At 38.4% G+C, this 9,459-nt stretch overlaps 1 pseudogene; it reads right to left on the bottom strand.

Annotated features, from left to right (window-relative positions):
• Nucleotides 1–288: 288 nt before the first annotated feature.
• LOC119583218 lies at nucleotides 289–9,459 on the bottom strand (annotated as a pseudogene).

The raw sequence follows: 9,459 nt of genomic DNA, 5'->3' as shown, positions 1-9,459 counted from the left end.
ACAGTGCTATACATGTCTCTTGCTGCCCACATATTGTACACTATATTACACGTGGTGATAGAGGTGACTCTTGCCTCACATAAAGAAGCTCTCGGACCGTCGTCACAAGCTCTGGGGGGAATGCCCAACGATCACTTTTTTGCCCAAGAGTCGTTGCGGGGGAAGGGTTGAAGGGAAATATTAAATGACACTCATTACCACGATCCGCCCCACACAACACGGTTTCCACGGGAATGGAAGCCGTCAGGGTGGTCGTCCTTTTTGGGTGAGATTACGAAGAGTGGGGGGGGGGGGTGGGGGGGAATAAGGTTGATAATAAAAACGTCGCCAACTATTAGCACGCCAACAAAAGATAGTTCGCATTGAAGCCTTCTTCCTCGCGGTCGTTGTTGTCGTCGAGTACACGCACAAGGGGGATGGGGCCGGTGCGTTGGCTGGAAGAGCAAAGGAACGGTTAGCAGATGAAAATCCTGCAGTAAAGAGCTGGCTGCATCAAAGCCCAAAATTGAAGGGGGGAGTTTCTCTTGCTATAAGCCTGAGGCTCAGATAAATAAAATTAAAAGATATATGAATTAGCGCAGAGTAGTAAGCTAAATAAAAACCTGCCCCAACAAGCATATCTTATGGACATACCTTGAGCGGTTAAAGTACCGAAGTTCCACACAACTTCCTCAGAGCGTTTCCCCAGGAAATCATTACCGCAAATTGCCGTTAATGTTGCCGAGATCCAACCTTTTGAAGTTCATGCCGATGTCGCAAAAGCCGGGATTGTATCCGAAGCAAATGCAATATGCTGTGGGAGCGAAAAAGTGTTTGATTTTTTTCAAGGGTTATATACTATTGTTCGCATTTCGTTCTACAATTCTTATGATTATTAATCCATGTTTCATCGTATATTTCACATATCCTACCACACAGTGATGTATATGTATGTATATATGTATATGTATGTATGTATATGTACACACATACATACATGTGTGTGTGTGTGTGCGTGTGCGTGTGCGGGTGCGTATGTGTGTGTGTGTGTGCGTGCGTGCGTGCGTGCGTGCGTGCGTGTGTGCGTGCGTGCGTGCGTGTGTGTGTGTGTGTGTGTGTGTGTGTGTGTGTGTGTGTGTGTGCGCGTACGTGCGTGCGTGCGTGTGTATGTGCGTGCGTGCGCGTGTGTACGTATGTGTGCGTGTATGTACGTGTGTGTGTGTGTGTTTGTGTGCGCGTGCGCGCGTGTTGGCGTGTACGTGTACAAGTGCACTCACCTGATTTGTGAGCATCATTGGCTCAGGACCGAAGTTGAATGAGGTGATGGCGCCTGACGTCTCCTTAAAGTACTGCAAGCAGCGAGGAGGAGCCTTGCATGGGTCATGCTCGTCCAAGAAAGTCCCCTTTGATTTTCCAGTTTCTAGCATAAGCCAGTGAGGAGGACGTGACCATTAACTTGTAGGGACCAGGTGAATGGTCAACGTCAATGTACACTATGAAAGGGAAACATTATCGTCAGCTAAGTGTTGTTAATATAAAATCACACTGATGATCAACATCTATGCCCAGTAAGTGATAATCTAGGCACTAGTACAATCAAGAACTTTTTAAAAATGATATATATGTAAAAAAATGAAATAAATTAGTAAGGTAACGGAAAAGGCTAACTGGCTGTCCAGTATTGGCGCCGCAGATGACTGGGATTTACTGCCAGCGTTGGCTCCCATAACAACAAAGGTATCGTTGTTACAGTCACCTTAACTGGGCCCATAAGATTGAAAACTTTCGAACTCCAGCAAGATCTGGCACGTCTGTGGGGCACCGGAAAAAATGTATTTATTTGTGTCTTCTGATTCCGTTGAACACATTTCTTGAAAGCGTGTTGGTCTGTCCACGTATAGCATTTTTAGCACTTATATGTCAAAAGAAATGGATAATTATACTGTAAATTATTCATTAAAAAAAGCTTATGATAGCCTATAAAGGTCAAGTGTTAATGAAGTATAATTTTTAATTTGATACAAGTTTGAAATTTTTGCCTAGTAATTTTATAGATCAAGCATGCCTGTTATGAGTGATTCGAGCATTGGATACAGTCTACTTAAGTACCATTACCAAGCCTTCATTTTTTAGTACTGTAGGTTGGTCTCGATTTAGTTTACCCTTTGAAAAATGTTCTTGTTTTTTAAAAAATTCTACAGAACGCCTTATATCAGGGTGATTGAAAAAAGGTAATGATAATGGGATACCTATAAATAGTGTGTATAGTAGTGACTGTAGTGAAGACTGAATGACAATCCGTTTCACACTAAAAAGAGAAAGATGTGAATGAATATTCAGAGTACGCAGAATGGAGTCCGTATTTAAAATTGCGTGAATCGATTTAGATCTGCATCCATTTTATAAAAAGGGATAATCAGATCTGAAACACCCACTCGAAAAAAATTTACCGAGACCCCAATCATGGGTACTCAAAGACCTTCACATCCCAACTTTTTTGGTGCGACACAATGAAGCATCAGAAAACTCACCCCGGAGGTGGGTGGAGCGTTACCATGCAATGCCCCGGGGTGTAGGAGGTTGCGCCGCTCACGAAGTAAACCAACATGTCCACTGTCTATGCTCTCTCCGCACGTTCGGTGAACGTAAAGGTTTATGTGAGTTCCTCAGCATGCGGCAGGCAAAGAGCACCATTGTTAGGTCCAAGGAAGTCAGAATAAAGAAGTTGGCCCTTCCATTTAACTATTGGGCTTTAGAAGAAAATAGTCGGGGAGTTACCCACTATGGTTCACGCCACAACCGCCAACAGTCATCCCGGGGTTATTAACTTGTTTGAAATTGCGGTATCTAACGTGGATAGTGAGCAATTCTCGAAAAAGGCAACTTATTTTATTGCCCCATGGGGTTTTCGTTACTCTACGTTCCTTGGTTTTCGACATGCCGAAGGTCACATAAAAAGTACACATGCATTAGTCAGTTCCCCCCCCCTGCAGCCATCCACGCTCTTCTGAAAGGAACTGGGGTTTCGTGCGAGGCGGAGATTAGTTGTTGCTGTCGCATGCCCGGGACTTACACCTGCAGGAGGCAAAAATCTCCAAACCCTAATGTGCCCGGTGGTGGGGGTAAGTAGATGGGTAACCAGGGCTGGTGAAGTAGGTACCATTCACCGATATGGTACCATCACAAGTCGCAGTTATGGAAGGTAATCAGCGCAAATAACAGGGCTACCTATAGGGTTTCACTACTTTGGTAAAATTGGTTTTGGCACTTCTAAGGCAATCAAAAGTAATGTATGTATATCCTTCTTCCTGGTAAATATATTATATATATATATATATATATATATATATATATATATAATATATATATATATGTATGTATGCATGTATATATGGTGTGTGTATGGCATGTACATAATCTACATCAAAGTATACCTGTTAGGAAATGACAAAGCTCATCTAAAGTCATGAAAAAATATCATCACGTGTTGTGTTTCTCATTCCAGAATTATCCATGTAAAAATAAAGTGCCTTGTCAAAAAATAAAGATAAAACATCATTCTGAGAATCCGTAGGGTGTGAACACGCCGTACAAAGTTTCAAAACACCAAGACCAAACCGGAAACCCCGCCCACGCCCGAGACACTCACACACGCAGCAGATGCCGAAGCCGTTGGCGCACGTGCCGGGCGCGGGTCCCCGGGAAGTCCTTCGCACTCCTTCTGGCTGTAGCAAGTTCCATCTCTCCGGACGGGCCCTACAGGCGCATTGTCGAAGGTGATGAGTTAATCACGGGAAATACTGCAAGGGAAGGGCGGGTGTTTAAAATTCACATGTTGAAGGATAAGTGGCAAGATTGTTTTTACTGTGTTAAAAGTTGGTGTGTTTTGGTGGGTGGTGTGTGTGTGTGTGTGTGTGTTTTGTGTGTGTGTGTGTGTGTGTGTGGGTTGTGTGTTGTGTGTGTGTGTTTTGTGTGTGTGTGTTTTTGTGGTTGTGTGTGTGTGTGGTGTGTGTGTGTGTATGTGTGTGTGTGTGTGTGTGGTGTGTGTGTGTGTGTGTGTGTGTGTGTGTGTGTGTCTTTTCTTTGTCTGTGTCTGTGTCTATGTATGTATTTGTGTACCCAACATCTTTAAACCCAAATCTATACACAAAGTACATCCCAAGTCTCAGCGTTAAACAATATGCTTTTGTCCGTAATAGTCCGTAAAAGTTACAATAATAGGTGATTTGAATAAAAATGGGAAACTGGCAAGGGAAGCAGAAGAAGAAGAAGAGAGAGAGAGAGAGAGAGAGAGAGAGAAAGGAGAGAGAGGATGAGTCTTGAGGTCGTTTCCTGACCCCTCCCCTCAACCCCCAACCCCCAACGCCCAGCTCATCCGCAGGTAACCCACTTTGAGGACGAACCGTTCAGTGACCCGTGCCTCTTTTGAAGCCAACAGGATGCGGATTTTGGGGATGGCCCCGAGGAAACCTGTTTGATTTTTTTCATTGCATACCTCCGCGGTGGGTTTCTGCGGAAGTTACTCTCATTTATCCTGTGGAGAAGAGATGGAGAGAGAGAGAGAGAAAAAGAGAGAGAGAGAGAGAGAGAGAGAGAAATAGATAGATGGATAGAGGATAGAAATAGATAGAGAGATGGATAGCGAGATAAAAAGATAGATGATGGGTAGAGAGATAGAAATAGAGGGCAGAGAGAGAGAGAGAAGCGGAGAGAGAGAGAGGGGGAGGGAGAGGGAGAGAGAGAGAGAGAGAGAGAGAGGGGAGCGAGAGAGATGAGAGAGGAGAGGGAAAAGAGAGAGAGAGGAGAGAGTGAGGACAAAAGAGAGATAGATGAATAGACAGAAATAGGGTAGAAAGAGAAAGAGGGAGAAGAAGAGAAAAAGGGAATGAGAAGCGCGCAGACCTAAAATGTTGCACAGATCCATTCCCGGCACGAGCAAGGTAGGGGGTCGCGGCTTCCCCCAGTTTTCCTGCGTGGTTGCAATGTAGGTCTTCCCGGTTTTGGTTTATAATCTCCGAGGTTTTTTTAAAAAAAAATGACTACGTCCCCAATTTAAAACCTTTTTACCCCTTTTTTTGGGTAATATAAAAGAATTTGTGAACTACAGATATAGGGAAAACCCAATCGCGGTGAAGATATATAATATCAGGTTTAATTTTAATTTGCGGGAGATACATTTTTTAAAAAAAAGGAAAAGGCCTAAAAGCAAATTATTTCCCCGGACAGCACAATTTTCCATGAGGCACGTTTTGCAGGTAGATAACTAGACAAAAATAATTGTGGCAACCCGGGGACATTGCTAAGCTTTCTTGCATTTCAGCTTCACAAATGACAAAAAATAGGATTTTGATTGAATTAATTTATAGATTTTTTACAGGTATATGGGTTTTACCCAAAAAAAATGTTTTATAAGCTGCGATATGACAAAGGGGTGTGTGCTAAGCTATGATCCTACATATGTAAAATTTCAAACATTCAAATGTAGAACTTTGACCGTCGAAACGAGAAAAGTAAATCGCCATACTGAACAATGAACTTCCTTGCATATCTTTAGTGAAGCAAAGCAGTCAAGACCTTTCCCCCCTTTCCCCCCCCCCCTTCCCCACTATCTAGCGCGCAAAGGTCAAGCCGGGGGAAAGGTGAGGCCCAGACGCCTCTTGAGCCCTTTTGCCCCTACCCCGGGCGCCCCCCCGGACCGAACCCTTACCGGAAAGAGGTTGGAATGGCGGGGTTGACCCAGAATGGCATGTACCCCCCCGCCCCGTACCCCCCCTTGGGTTCACCAACCTTATTTTGATCATAGGCCTTACGGATGCCGGCGTCCTTTTAAGAATTCCGGGATTTTGAAAATCGGTTCTCGAAATTCCCTTTTCTGTCCTGGCACCTTATATTCAGTGTTTCTTCTCTTTTTTTCCCCTTTACGTGACCCCCTCTGGATTTACCAAGATGTCTCGAAAAAAGACACCATATATGATAATAAAAGAACCTCCTACTTACTTTTGCCATCTTTTTTGCTTCCCCCGACAGCCGCGGGAGCAGCGTTCGCCCCCCCGCCAGGCCCAAACCCCTAACAATCCGTGACAACATCTGAAAAGAAGACACACAGCATTAGAAGACAGCGTCAAAAGGTTTTTCTTTGGCTGGAGGAAAAAATTGGTTTCAGCAAGGCTTAGATAAAACTGTTGATATAAAATATAATATATATATATATAATATATATATATTAAAAAAATTTTAAAAAAAATATAATACATATACTACAAAAGTAACAAATACAAATAAACACACAAACACCACCACACAAACAACAAACACACAAACAACACACACACACAAAACACTATTATATAATATATAAAATTTTATATTATATATATATATATATATATATATTATACATATACATATATATATATATATATATAATAATTATATATATATATAATATATATATTATAATGTGTGTGTTGTGTGTGTGTTGTGTGTTTTGGTGTGTGTTTTGTGTGGTGTGTGTGTGTTGTTGTTGTGTTGTGTGTTTGTGGTGTATGTATATATAATATATTATATATATATATATATATATATATAATATATATTTGTATAATAAGTGTGTTGTTATATATTGATGTCTATTTTTTATTTTATATGTGTGTGTGTATATGTTATGTATGTATACAATATATATATTATATATAATATATATTTTTAATTATATATATTATTAATATATATATATAATATATTAAAATATAATATATTATAAATATATTATATATATTATATTATATAAAATATTATATAAAATATAATATGAATGTATATTTATTTATTTATGTATAAAATTTTTGTGTGTGGTATATTAAAATATATATATATAAAATATATATATATTTTAATATATATATATAATATAATATATACATATATACATGAGTAGTAGTGTGATGAAAACAACCCCCACACAACACACACACACACACACAACACCCCACACACACACCAACAAAAACCACAACCCCACAACACAACACACACACACACACACAACACACGAAACACAAACACACACACCCCAAGCAACACACAAACACAACATACAACACACACACACACACACACACAACCCACACACACAACACACAAACACAACACACAAAAACACACATACAACGCACGTACGAACACGCACGCGCACACGGGGCAAACACAAAAATGATAGGTTGTATATGGATGTATATATAAAGCACACACAGAATAGCACACGAAAAACTGCCCGCACACACAACCCACACATACGCCGGAAACACCACACCCAAAACACACACACCCACACACACCACACACACCAACAACCACACACACACATACACAACAACACACAATTATAAAATATATAATATATAATTATATTTTATTATAATATATATATATATATATATATATATATATATATAAAATATTTATATATATATAAATATATAAAATATAATATATATTATATATATAGGGTATTATATTATTTTAAATTATATATAATATATATATATATTATATATATATAATTTATATATGTATATATATGTATAATTATATTTTGTATATATATATTTATATATTATGGATATATGTTATACGTGTTATATGTATATCTGTTATATGTATGTGTGTGTGTTATATATTAACATATATTATATATTTATTTATATATATATAAATTATATAAATTATATATAATTATATATATAACTATATATATATATGTGTGTTTGTGGTGTGTTGTGTGTTGTGTGTGTTGTGTGTGGTGGTTGTGTGTGGTGTGGTGTCAATATACATATACATTCCGTCCTTCCACCTATCCATCCTTCATTCATTCATCTTTTCATTCATTCTTATAAATTCATTTCATTCTTTCATTCATTATACATACATACATACATACAATACATACATATACATATATACATAATACACACTTTTTCTATTTATTATCCATCTATTTTCAATATACCTATACTATATTTATTATATCTCTCTATTTATATAATCTATAATTATATCTATTTATATATTAATCTATTTTATATCTATTTTCTAATAAATATATATATATATTTATATATTTTATATTATTATATATAAAATGAATATTTTAAACAACATATATATAATATATATAAATATAATATATATATAATATATATATATATATTTTAATTAAAGGTATATATATAATTATATATACATGTATATGTATATATGTACATATACACGCATCCCCTCTCTCTCTCTCTCTCTCTCTCTCTCTCTCTACTCTCTTCTCTCTCTCTCTCCTCTCTCTCTCTCCTCCTCTCTCTCTCTCTTCTCTCTCTCTCTCATCACATTACATATATGAGACGTGAAACATCCATGATATCAGAGGCCCTAATTTGCCTTATATCCCCATAAGTTAAGTGAATTATCTTTAGATCACGTTTTCTCCATAGTTCGATGAGTACTTGCGGTTGCATATGAAATCACCGAGACAAAAATGACTACTGTATTGGTTAACTTTTTAGATGGAAACAGCTCTTCGTTTTGTGTTTTGTTTTTTTCTTCGAGATTTGAAGGTAAGAAATGGCAAGAGAGATATTGATTACGCGACAAGGAAAAAGATGAAAATATATCCCAATAACGCAAAGGAATTATTCTTTTTTCTGTATTATTTTTGATCATGTGACATTGATTTTCATCTTTTCAGTTATCTTCGCAGTACGGCTGGCTAAATAAACTGTATGTGGCAATAAGAACTCATGAAACGTTGTACACTGATTTTAACATGCTATTTAAACTTATTCGTAAGTGTGCAGTTGTTGTGTAGTTATATCGACAGGATTTATCTCGTTTAGTGATATCTAATGCTGACTTGGCTCGGATAAACTAGATATACCCAGAATTACTTGCAACACGCAATGTGGCTTCATCGTTGCCCGAAAAGGTTTGATGATATTCATTTAATGTGGTAATAATATCCACCATCTACAGGAGATAATTTCTACCGTCTATACGTGATGATATCCACGTGAAACAGTAACAATATCCACCATGCACCCTTGAATCGGTGGTTTTATTCACATATAACAACCTATAAGCCCGTATGGTAATCCCTCCTAGCTGTATATTTCCAAATGCTAATTTCCACTATTTAAATCCTTGACATCGAAGTTGTAACACTGAAACACTGAAAATCACACTGCTTCGGTATCACTGTTTAAACAAAAACCAGCACCTTAACGTACTGGTTGAGTGTGGAGTGCCTGGGCAGCGCAGCACGACTAGTGCCTCAAGATCAGGGTCAAGGCTTCTTATACTTCTCCAGCCACCGGGAAGTGACCCTCCTTCCACACCCACGCGCATGCGCCAGTCATGTCCTACAACCACGTCAACCTCCGGCCAATGTGGGTCACGAGCATATCCGAAGCTCTGCTGTTCAATCTGCTTCAT

This window comes from Penaeus monodon, chromosome 17 (genome assembly GCF_015228065.2).
Source record: "Penaeus monodon isolate SGIC_2016 chromosome 17, NSTDA_Pmon_1, whole genome shotgun sequence".
NCBI classification, from domain to species: Eukaryota; Metazoa; Arthropoda; class Malacostraca; order Decapoda; family Penaeidae; genus Penaeus; species Penaeus monodon.
Note: the sequence above shows the minus strand (reverse complement) of the source record. Positions and strands in the feature narration are given on the sequence as shown.